The sequence below is a fragment of the Leptonychotes weddellii genome, chromosome 2 (assembly GCF_054177405.1).
Source record: "Leptonychotes weddellii isolate Sample4059 chromosome 2, ASM5417740v2, whole genome shotgun sequence".
Classification (NCBI taxonomy): domain Eukaryota; kingdom Metazoa; phylum Chordata; class Mammalia; order Carnivora; family Phocidae; genus Leptonychotes; species Leptonychotes weddellii.
In genome coordinates, this window is record NC_138370.1 from 100398233 (window position 1) to 100409357 (window position 11125).

Consider the following 11125-nt stretch of genomic DNA (forward strand, 5'->3'; position numbering starts at 1 on the left):
GCAGCAATCCAGCAGTTGCAGTCGGGTCTCCTTTCTAACAAATCCTAAAGGGCAGCCATCTTGCTTCCTTCTGCTTCTCTACGAAAGCAGCCTAGCCTCCGCATCAATATTCATAAGGCAGTTTGACGTCTGTTCTCATCACTCGGCGGGGCCGGCGTCTCGGGGCGGCCTCGCCGAGGGGGCGGACGTGACTCGCATGCGAGCCGGGCCTGGGCGCGCGGCGCTCGCGAGGAGGCGGCGGCGGCGGCGGCCGCCCGAGCTCTCGCCGCAGCCGCTGCTGCTGCCGGCTCTCCTCCTCCTCCCGGCCTCCTCCTCCTCCGCCCGGCTCGCCTCCTCCTCCACCGGCCTCCTCCTCCTCCTCCTCCTCCGCCCTGGCCTCCGCCGCCGCCCTGGGGCCCTCAGCCCCGGCTCCCAGGGAATCAGCCCCCCGCCCGGGGCTTCCCGCACAAAGGCTGGCGGCACCTGGGGGCCGTACAATGGGGTGCGCAGTCGAGGCCGGGGCTGCCCTGGCGCTGTGCGGTGGAGCCCGGGGAGCTGTGCGCCGGGGTGAGCGCGGGGCGGGGGCGAGCGTGGGGGAAGGTCCAGCCCCCGAGCGCCGCAGCCAGACCCGGGGCACCCCGGAGCCCCGCGGAGAGGAAGCCACCCGGGTGAAGGCGCGGGGCAGGCGCCCAGGGGGAGGTGGCGTGGGTGCTTGGCACAAGGATGGAGACCCTGGATTAACCTTTTGAACTTTTTGTTAGTACCGCACTCCACCACCCACTTAGAGGTATGTGCGCGCCCCTCACCCTGGCGCGCTGCCACCTCTACCCCGCAGCCTCGCACTAGCCCTTACTCCCACCTCCTTGCAGGTATCTCCGCACACGCCCACGCGCGCACCCACCTCCGCGCGCGACGGCCAGCACCCCCACCCTCAGTAGGTGCACCCGCTCCCGCCTCGACCCCGCTTTGGCATCCTCTACACCGTCGCTTTAATCTCGCTCTACAAAAGCGCTCCCGAATTTCGCCGAGGGCATGCCCTTAGTGCTTTAGGGGCCTGTAGTTTTAAAGACTCGACAAATTAGGAAATTGACCGAGTCCTGCTTCAGCCCGCCCCGGCCCACCTTCTGTTTACTTTTGCCACGTGGGCTAGGAAAGAGGGATTCTTACAGATCCAAGATGAATTTCTCACCAGTGACTACTTCTCGCTCGACTCGGTTGTAAGAAAGAAACCTGCGCTTTCAAATGCCTACGTTTTCTCCAGTAAGAGCCTCTATTTTGAAAAAAATTTCTACCCGTACGCATAATTAAGTAATGAAGAAATCGACCCATAAGGAACTAAATTCCAAGTGACGGACACTCGATATTCCCTGACGTTCCGGATTCTATACCTACGTCCTTCCATTGACAGATTGTCTTTTCTGTTGCCGACTAACTTTAATTCTCTTTTTAATGCCCCCTTTCTAATCATAAAAATTTTATTTGAAGGTAAGAATCAAGAACAAAGCTCATATGAATCATTACATCAGTAGTTGTTGAGATTCGCCCTCTACAAGAAATTTTCACGTACTCACATTCAACTTTTAAATAGATATTTCGGGCACATCTTTTATAGGATCACTGCACTGTGATCACAATACTTATAAGTCAACACAAGTTATTTTGGGTAGCTTCTTTTTTTTCGTCTGTAATTTCTTTAAAAGTGAAGCCTTTTCCTAATTTTATGAAATCGGAATATTTCCCCTGAAAAGAGTTAAAAAGGGAACTCTTTCTGTGTGTCACATTGTTACTAAGAAGAACGTTTAGAGTGTGTTCTAATGAAACATTGTATATTCCATTCTGAGGCAGAGTTCATTCGGGTTTCTGATTTTGCAACGGCCAAGTAAAATCATTCATTTTTCCTTAAGCATTTCATGTAACACTGAATTTCTGTCTTTTCCAACTGTACACTAATGTGCCATGGAGGTCTTGGCAATTGTTAGTGGACTTTAAGCTGTTTGGGAGGTCCCTTCTATTTTTTTTTTTTTTTGTCAAGTCCAGAAAGTAAAGTTTTCCAAAGACTATGACATATATTTATGCAGCGCACAGTACAGCAGAATTGTTGAAAGCATGGGCTTTGGAGTTGGATAGATATGATTGAATCCTGACCCTATCCCTTACCAAGTGTCTGGCCTTGAGCATGTTACTTACCTCTGTGTATCAGTTTCCTCATGTGTTAAACACCCTCTGAAACACAAGGGTTGTTGTGAGGATTCAATAGGGCACTAAGTAAATGTCCAGGTAGTTATTACTATTACCAATAATAAACCATCTACTTCCAGAAGTTTCTCTTGATTAACTAGAAATATGTAAATAATCATATGACTTCTTATATTGAATAACATGTGGCAAATATTGTATTCACATGTGTTTGATATAAATATCTGCATGTTCCCGTAGTTGTTTGTATTATAATTGGGAAAATGATCTTTAAGGTCACCTCCTTCTCATTTCATCTTCTAAACCTCTCCCTCTGTTGTAACAGGTGGTTCTTGTCTATCTGGAATCATACTTGGCTTGCAGTTGGTTTTGTAACAGGCCCTGAACCTTTTCTTGCCAACTTCTTTCTGTGCACCCTCACCCCACCCTTAACCACCACCACATTCGTTAATTTAAAAGAACATACATTAACTCCTCTTGGCTATTGTGACTTTTCAATAGCAAAAGGAAGTAAAATTCTGAAGGTCTCCAACTGTAAAATATGTTAATGAGATTTTTATATTGTTGATTTAAAAAAAACCTCTTGCTTTGTTGCTTTTCCTGGGAAAGCAAAGATGTAGTGTACACAGCCAGTTATTTACTGGACATTAGTGCATATTTGTATGTGTAATTAGGAATCAGCTTTTATTAACTATGTGCCTTCTTGAGATTCTTCCTATAGGTGTGGATAATCTATTTTTTTAAAAGGTAATTTGTTGTTTTAATACCAGTCAATTGTTATCAAATTCCTTACCATTTTTTTCTTAAAATAGAAATAGCAGCACTGCATCCACACAGAGAAATTCTTGCTTCCTTAACAGAGAAAAAAGACTAATAGAACAAGTTCCACAACATGCATTCTGTGTTAGAAAATTGACTTGATTGGCCTGGGCACCTGCTGTCTAACTCAGTTGCTCAGTCTCTAAGCCTCTTAGGGTGGAGGCAGCTTCCTGACTGCTAGGTCCATTAAAGGGCTGACAACAGCAGCTTGTTTTACAATGTAAATTTCTTGTAGTGTACTAACAAAACAAAACCAAAAACAACAACAACAACAAAAAAGGTGCATTCTTAATTTCCTCTCTACCTGCAAAATAGGACATTTTCTTTAAGGACTTGATATTCTCTTTAACTGAGAGAAATTGTTGTGATATGTATTGCTTTGGAAGAATTACAGTGGTTCAACAAAAACATTAAATCATGGCCTGTTGTTTCCCATCTCCAAAAACATATTTCTGAAGTATGACATGATAAAGATTCTCTGCATGCTTAAAAGACAATTGACCTTCAAACAGCACAGCAGTCATTGCTGTGAAGGGACTTTCTTGTTTCTCTTCTCTGGTGACATTATTGCACACCATACCAAGGTATATGTTTAACACGGGTAGAACACTAATTTTAAAATTTTCCAATAAATGAAACATTTACACATAACACTAACTTACTGATATAAGTGTTATTATTAACAAAAACCATTATTGTCTAAGGCCAGGGAGCGTAATGTAATGAGGTCTTGATAGAGTCTCTTTTATTAATATGATTTCTATTTTTTTCTGACCTTATCTCATATGGCTAATTTCTCTTTTTCTAATTTGGAAATTTTTAAGGAACAGATACAAATGATATAATCCTAAATTACTCTAGTCAGGTGCTAGCCAATGTGTATACTGATTTAATGGGTGCAAAGTGAAATGTCAGATAAAACTCAAAACTCTAATCCTGTTCAAATATTGCTAAAGGCATTATAAAAAGAGTATTAGGATCATTAGTGGAACAAACATCATGGAAATGCTTTCAGAAGTATTGCAAATATTATGTTAATATCAATCTCTTTTCTCCTCATGAATTCTGGTTTCACAATCTAGTAACTACTTTTTTTTCCTTTTCATCCAAATTTGGTAACTCAATACACCCATTTTTTGAGAGGATAATTTTTCAACTTTAATGAACTTCAATAATGAATAAGTTTTAACTATTGGTAATTACCCCCAACAACACCCTTTGCATTTATATATGATTTTATAGATTTCAAAGCATTTTTTGTACACTATTGTTTTCTTTGGTAAAGATATACTATTATGTTTAATATTCAAATCATATGCCATATTCAAATTGGCATTGAATTTGATTCCTATCTTATAAATATGAAAAATGAGTTTAAGTGACTTTCTCAAGATCATACAGCCTGTATGTAGAGGAAGGAGCACCTCACAAACTCAAGCTTTGTGAATTCAAGTTCAGGCCTTTTTCATTGCACCAAAATTAACCTTATATATCTTTTCCTGTTCAGCTTCCTCTAAATTGTTCTTACTATTAATAGTACTGACTGATACAGGAATCCTCCCTTCAAAATTCACAATAATTTTCCATTATTCTTTGTTACTTAGACAGGGCGCCTGGGTGGCTCAGTTGTTAAGCGTCTGCCTTCGGCTCAGGTCATGATCCCGGGGTCCTGGGATCGAGCCCTGCATTGGGCTCCCTGCTGAGCACCCCCTCTCCCTCTTCCCCTGCTTGTGGTCTCTCTCGCTGTCTCTCTCTGTCAAATAAATAAATAAAATCTTTAAAAAAAAAGAGAGAGAGAAGAAAAAAACAGCATTTACATTTACTCATTTTTAGTACTCCAAAAGTAACACTATTGCTAAATACTGGCCATGCACCAAGCATGTGGATAATTGTTTTACATTTATTATCTCTTTTAATTTAATGCTTATTAAAACCAAATAATGTAGGTATCATCTTATTGAGAATGAAGGGTTGAGTAATTTGGTTGGGATTAAATATTAAAGAGCTGGAACCAAGGTCTAAATCTAGGTTTGTCTGATTCTAAAGCTCATATCCTTGCAAACTACACTGTACTGTCTCCCCACTTTAGCAGTTATAGATATCTATGTTTACACCATAAGTTCTTCACACAGCAGTTTTTAGCAATAACATCAGTATTCCCCATCTATATATTTAAATCTTGCCTGTCTAAATCTCTACTTGGGTTTTTCTCATCATTTATTCTCTCCTCTGTTTCTTTAGTTTCCATTTCATGTTAGGAAGTTGGCATGCTTGAACTCTTTGGAACAATGATTACATTTGTGTAATAAAAGTGATGCCACAGCCTTGTCCACCACCCTCCACCACCACCACTTTAACATATGTCTTACCTCACTAACAAATTTTTTGGAAAGATAAGTTCTGCTATCTGTTTTCAGTATTGGTGTGGTAAAAGGGAATTGCACCCTTGATCTGCTCCTGACTTCCTGGAATGACCTTGAGTTCATTCCCGCCAAACAGGGAAGCTGGCAGGTGGAAAGAGTGCCACCTACTGAAAGTGTTACTAAGACATGGGTCTTTGGGGATAAAATACTCAGCCTGCGATAGCACCAAATCTTTCCATTGGGAAAACGAATCAGAATAACCTATGGACCACTTGAAAAATATGCATAACTAGGTTCCAGTCCTCTACCTCCAAAGTCTCTTGGAGATTCTGATTAATGAGGTCTGGCATGGGGATAAGGTAGCAGTGTTTTTTAAAAACATTCATGGACAATCAGATGTACAACTCTGCTTAAAAATCACTGGTGTGGCTTAATATGTGAATATTAATAGTTAATAGGCACACAGTGTTGTCATTCATAGATTGTCCCATGAAAAAGAGCAAATAGTGTGTATACCTCTATAGTCTGGTGGAACACTCACACCTTTGCAAAGATCCAGCAAAGCTGCCCGTGACTCTCTTTCTGTATTTCAGGTTGATGGAATTCATCTAAGTTCTCCTGTGACAGGTAAAAAATAAATCTCCTTCGAGGAAAATATAAATAATTAGCAGCCAAAGAATGACCCAGATTATCAGTAGTGAAAAAGAAATATCAGGGGGAAATGTAAGTGATAGTATTGATACCCTAATACCCTGATGCAAGAAAGATGTATCGGAAGTTGCCAGCCTTCAATTTGTGGAGAGTATTTTGGGATTTGCGTTCCCAGGGGGTAATTCTATTGGTTGAGTTTTGTCACACTTTTTTTCCCTAAAAAAAATTAAACAATTTTTTAATCTAGGCAATTAGACAAAGTGATTCTAATTTCTTTATTATCCCCAAAATAATGGCCATGTAATAGTTTGTGAATGTATTATATAGCTCCATGCTGTTAGTGCAATGCTTCTAGAAGGAAGAGCTATAGAGATTAAACTAATTTTAGGTCCCTGTTAGGTTAATCCCTTTCTTATAGATACTCTGTATGAAAAAGAAAGAAAAATTTATAAAGGAAGTAGGGTAGCCATTATTTGACATCCGATTTTTTTTTCAAATATTCTAAAGTATGTTTCATTCTTTCTAGAGATGTGTGAGAAAACCTAATGAGATCTGACTCATGCCAACTCAGAGCTAGTGGGAACAGGAGAGGTCGAGTAGTTTCCTAAAAACTCTGCACTATCAACTTCTGTTTAATTTGTTTTCTTATTTCATATATTAGAGTACAATATTATTACTATTTGGCAGAAAACCTCCTTGATCTGTCAGTAATTAGGCATGCCTCTAAGTTGAATATGGGTTGATTTTCAGACAATTACTCTGCATTTTGCAATGACTTTTGTTACCGAGAAAATGAATTATATCCAAACAGGGACCACAAAATAAGAGTTCCTGAAGGAAAGATTGGAGTAGAAGGTGTAAAGAAACATACACACACACACACACTAAAGTAGAATATAAAAAACAAATTCTAAAGGAACATTTCATTGGGGGTCCCTAATTTTTATTTCTCTGTAATATTATGATCATTGGCTCTAGCTAGACTGGGTAGGTAGAGGCAAGGAAGTGAGAACTATTGGAGATAGGTGTGTTTAGCATGGGGGTGGTGGTTGTCAGGTGGGTGCAATCTTAGTGATAATACGAATACATTTTCATGAAGGACATTTCCCTAAATCTCCTGAAATCATAAAACATCAATAGCGACTTTCTGCTAGTGAAAAAGAACTAAAAGAGCCTCTCTCTAAGTTTAAAACCCAGAAGAGGGTAAAGTCATAATTTTGATGGGCGAGGGCTGCTGTTAAAGGTAAAAGTAGTATGAACTCACAAAATAGATGTTCCAAAAATTTAGAAAGAGAGACTAGTAAAAGTATACCTATTGAAAGTATTAAGCTCGGTCTAAGTAAATGACATGGTCTAGGATTGTAGTCTAGATGCTGCTACTAAAAATCTACCAAGAAAACTTTAATATGCCTTATCTCATTTACAATTACCTCATTTACAATAATCTTGAAAATAGGTGAGAGGGTTATCATCTAAAGTATTAAAAAAAAATTTAGCACTAGAGAACATGTGTTTAACACATGAGGGGACATGTCCGAGAGATTAAGTAACTTGCCCAGGGTCACACAGCAGGTGATAAATTCTCAGACTTAAGTCTTCATCAGTATGCCTTCCACAAACCAAAAGGAAACAAATAAACCAACTTTAATTCCTTCCTGGGGTCGGAAAAGAAGCTTTAGGCACTTGTGACATTGTATCTTAGGATGATACATTTTCATTCCTTGCCTATGCTCACCCACATGGAGGAGAATGCTACATTTAGGAAAAATGTGTTTCTTGTATTTTTTTAAAGATTTTATTAATTCATTTGAGAGAGAGAGAGAGAGAGAGAACAAGCAGGGGGAGAAGCAGAGGGAGATGGAGAAGCAGACTCTCTGCTGAGCAGGAAGCCCAATGTGGGGCTCGATCCCAGGACCCTGAGATCATGACCTGAGCCGAAGGCAGATGCTTAACCATCTGAGCAACCCAGGTGCCACATCTTGTATTTTTTTAAGTAGGTCATCCATTGTGGTAGAAATTCTGTTCATTCCAAATGTGAGGTGAGAGCTCTGTTCATTCCAAATGTGAGGTGAGAACTAATCTTCCCTATAAACATTTCTAAGGGACAGAACAAGTTGCTCAAAGGTATGAAAGATAAAATGTTAGACCTCTTCCTTGATTTCTCCTTTCTCAGGCCACATAGAAAGTTGCTTGGAGTATGAATGTTTGTAAAAGAAGCAGACTTGTTCAATAAGAGGACATAGACTCACATTTTCATAAAAAGCAAAAAAAATTTTTTTTTAATATCTGAAATTAATGTAAACAATTCCCCTTTTATTGAGTAGGGCTGGGGGGGTGTTGGTGGTTGATTTAGTGTAAGTCAGAGTTTCAAACTCACAGATTTTCTAATGAAACCAAAACTCAGAATGAAACTTCATGCACACAATCTGGACTGAGTGAACGGTTTTCCTCCCAGCCATTTCATGAAAAGACAAGTTTCGTACAATTCTAGCAAATAACAATGCTCTCCAACAGGGCTGCTTGCCAAGCAACAAACAAACAAACAAACAAACAAAAAAACCTTATCACATATCCTAGATCTTTATAAAAAAATCTAATGTAGAACAAATTTATTATAGAATCGTTAATTCTTGGTGACAATCATTACTTGGTAGCATATATTTTTACCTTTGAATTTTTAGAGACTTCATGCATGGTAGCCTATGAGGGCACTGATTTTGGTAGTAAAGCATAAAATTCAAAAGCATAGCTTTGGGTGACAAGAGAAATAAATTTTTAGTTGGGTCGTTTTGGATTGCTTTGCTCATGAAAGCGTTGTGCTATGAATTGGATGTTGGGGAGAAGCTTACAAAAGGACTTGAGATGAATGAAAACTAACCTAGTCAGGACACCTTCTCAGAAATGTTTTTTAAAAAAACTTTTAAAATGAAGGATTGTTAGTTTCACTTTCTATCGCGTAAGTGGTTGTTCAAGTCTGTATTTCTAATTTATCGTAGTTTCTGGTGGTGCTTGAGATACTGGTGTGTCATTTGTATCTTAATTTTCTCATTTTTGAGAGGTAGTTTAATCAGTGCATGGCCAAACTTAGTCAAATGGCATCAATATGGGGGTCTGCTCAGGAAATGCTCAAACACAGAGGGATCAGAAGTGGTTGGAAATACCATCATAGAACACCCCTGAAAAGAGTGTTATAAGAATGACATATCTATTCATCCTTGTTCCACATTAGTGTTGGCATTTCCTGTGCTCTGCTTCCTTAGCCCACATCCTTATTCTCAATTCAATATGCTCTTATTTCTTCTCTCATCCAGCAATACAATAGTGAACAAGATGTGTCCCCTGCCCTCACAGAGCTTATAGTCAAGTGGGGAAACAGACCTGTAAATGGGCAATTATATAACACTGTAAGATGTATGAACAAAAGTGTGCGGGCAGCAATAGGAAGGGTGCTTAACTCATATTTGAAGGCTCAGAGAAAATGGCCCTTAAAAGTAAGATTTAATCTGAGATTTTCAGAATAAATAGGAATTATTAAGTCCAGGTAGAAAGTCAGAGAAGAGTATTTGGTGGAGATGAGAAAGAGTCTATGAAGAACCGGGGCATGACAGAGCATGACATATTTGAAAAAATAAAATACATTCCAAATGCCATGTTTAGAAAGTCAAGAGCAAGACTGTGAACTTTCAGACTGCAGCAGCGTGCAGGGAGCTAATCATCAGGGTTAGTATAAATCATAGTGAAGGGTTTGGCTTGTGGCCTAAGTGCAATGGGAAATCAATAATGGGTTTTAAAGGAGAAGAAAATGATCAGATGTGGACTTTGGAAACATCTCCGTAGTTGCAGTGGGGAGAATAGATTGAGAGAACACAATAGCAGAGCCTAGGACACCAGTGAGGAGACAGAGGAAGTCACTTAGGGAAAACGAGAGTGGTTTGCATTAGAGATCAGGGAATAGGAAGGAGAGAAAAGGAGAGGTCCATGGATATCACAGACGTAGAAGAAACGGAGCATAGTAACTACTACTTTGAAGTAGGGGTAAGTGCAGAGGCAGGGCTCAAGGACGTCACCCAGGTTTCTGACCTGGCCAATGAGACGGTTGTTGGTGACTTTCACTAGAGATAGAAATAACAGGAAGAATAAAGGTGTGGGTCATCTGTATAAAGATGGCAGCTGAGAAAGATAACTGTGTGCTCTGAGTGAGAAGAAAAGCAGAGCTCTAGGAGAGAAACAGAGGAATGCCAGCACTGAGTTTGACAGAAAGAAAAAGAGCCCCCAAAGGAGGAAGCCAGAGGTGTCTGGAGGAGGTCTGACCTGTTAGCAGCGCCACCTACTACTGAGCTGTCCCCAGAGACAAGTAAGAAGTGGGCCTTGGATTGGCCGTGGTGCAGCCCTCGCGGTCTTTGGCAAAGTGCCATTCAGCTGAAGACTAGGGGTAACAGAAGCCAGATTGCCTGAGCCTGAAGGATAAACAGGAAGTGAGGATGAGGAGACAGGGAGTGGAAATGACTATTTAAAGGTTAGCTCGAGAGGGGAGGAAGGAGATAGCAAAGGAAGAACAGGAGGATACAGGATTGAGGAAAGAATTTTTTAAGATGGGAAAGACTTGAGCATGTTTACTGATGGGAGAGATCAATTTGAGGTGGGTGGTTAAAGATGTAGAAAAGAACATAAAACTTATTGTACAGGGTCCCTAAAAGGCGAGGTCTTTAAAAAAATTCTGCTTATAAGCTGAGGTGGAGGGTAGGCTAATCCATTCAATGTGAAGTTTTCTTTACATTTCTTATGGTTCGGGTAGGGTGTAGTCCGTAGTTACTGACAGAGGTTAAAAGAGTTCATTTCACGGTGCCCTACCTGATCTCTCCCTCTCTAGTGGGTCCTGAAGATTTTCTTCATGAGTTTTTATCATTGCTTTGGAGAGAAGGAGGAATGGGGTCCGTGAAATGTACTATGAATTAAATGCTGATGTTTTGGGCAAGGCTGGGGTGGTGCCTGTTATATAATATAAGATTCTAGAAGTCAGAGTTTCTTTTAAAACACAAGGGTGTGTTGTAAAACACTGTTGGTACTACATAAATAAAGTTATCCTATGGTGGCAAGAGAATCTCCTTTGGGTGATG

At 40.3% G+C, this 11125-nt stretch overlaps 1 long non-coding RNA gene across 1 annotated transcript; it reads left to right on the forward strand.

Moving 5' to 3' along the window:
* Window positions 1-254: 254 nt before the first annotated feature.
* LOC145720143 (uncharacterized) lies at window positions 255-1885 on the forward strand. The gene is made up of 2 exons (XR_014142911.1): window positions 255-481; window positions 849-1885. It is a non-coding gene; the product is annotated as an uncharacterized LOC145720143 (long non-coding RNA).
* Window positions 1886-11125: the final 9240 nt, after the last annotated feature.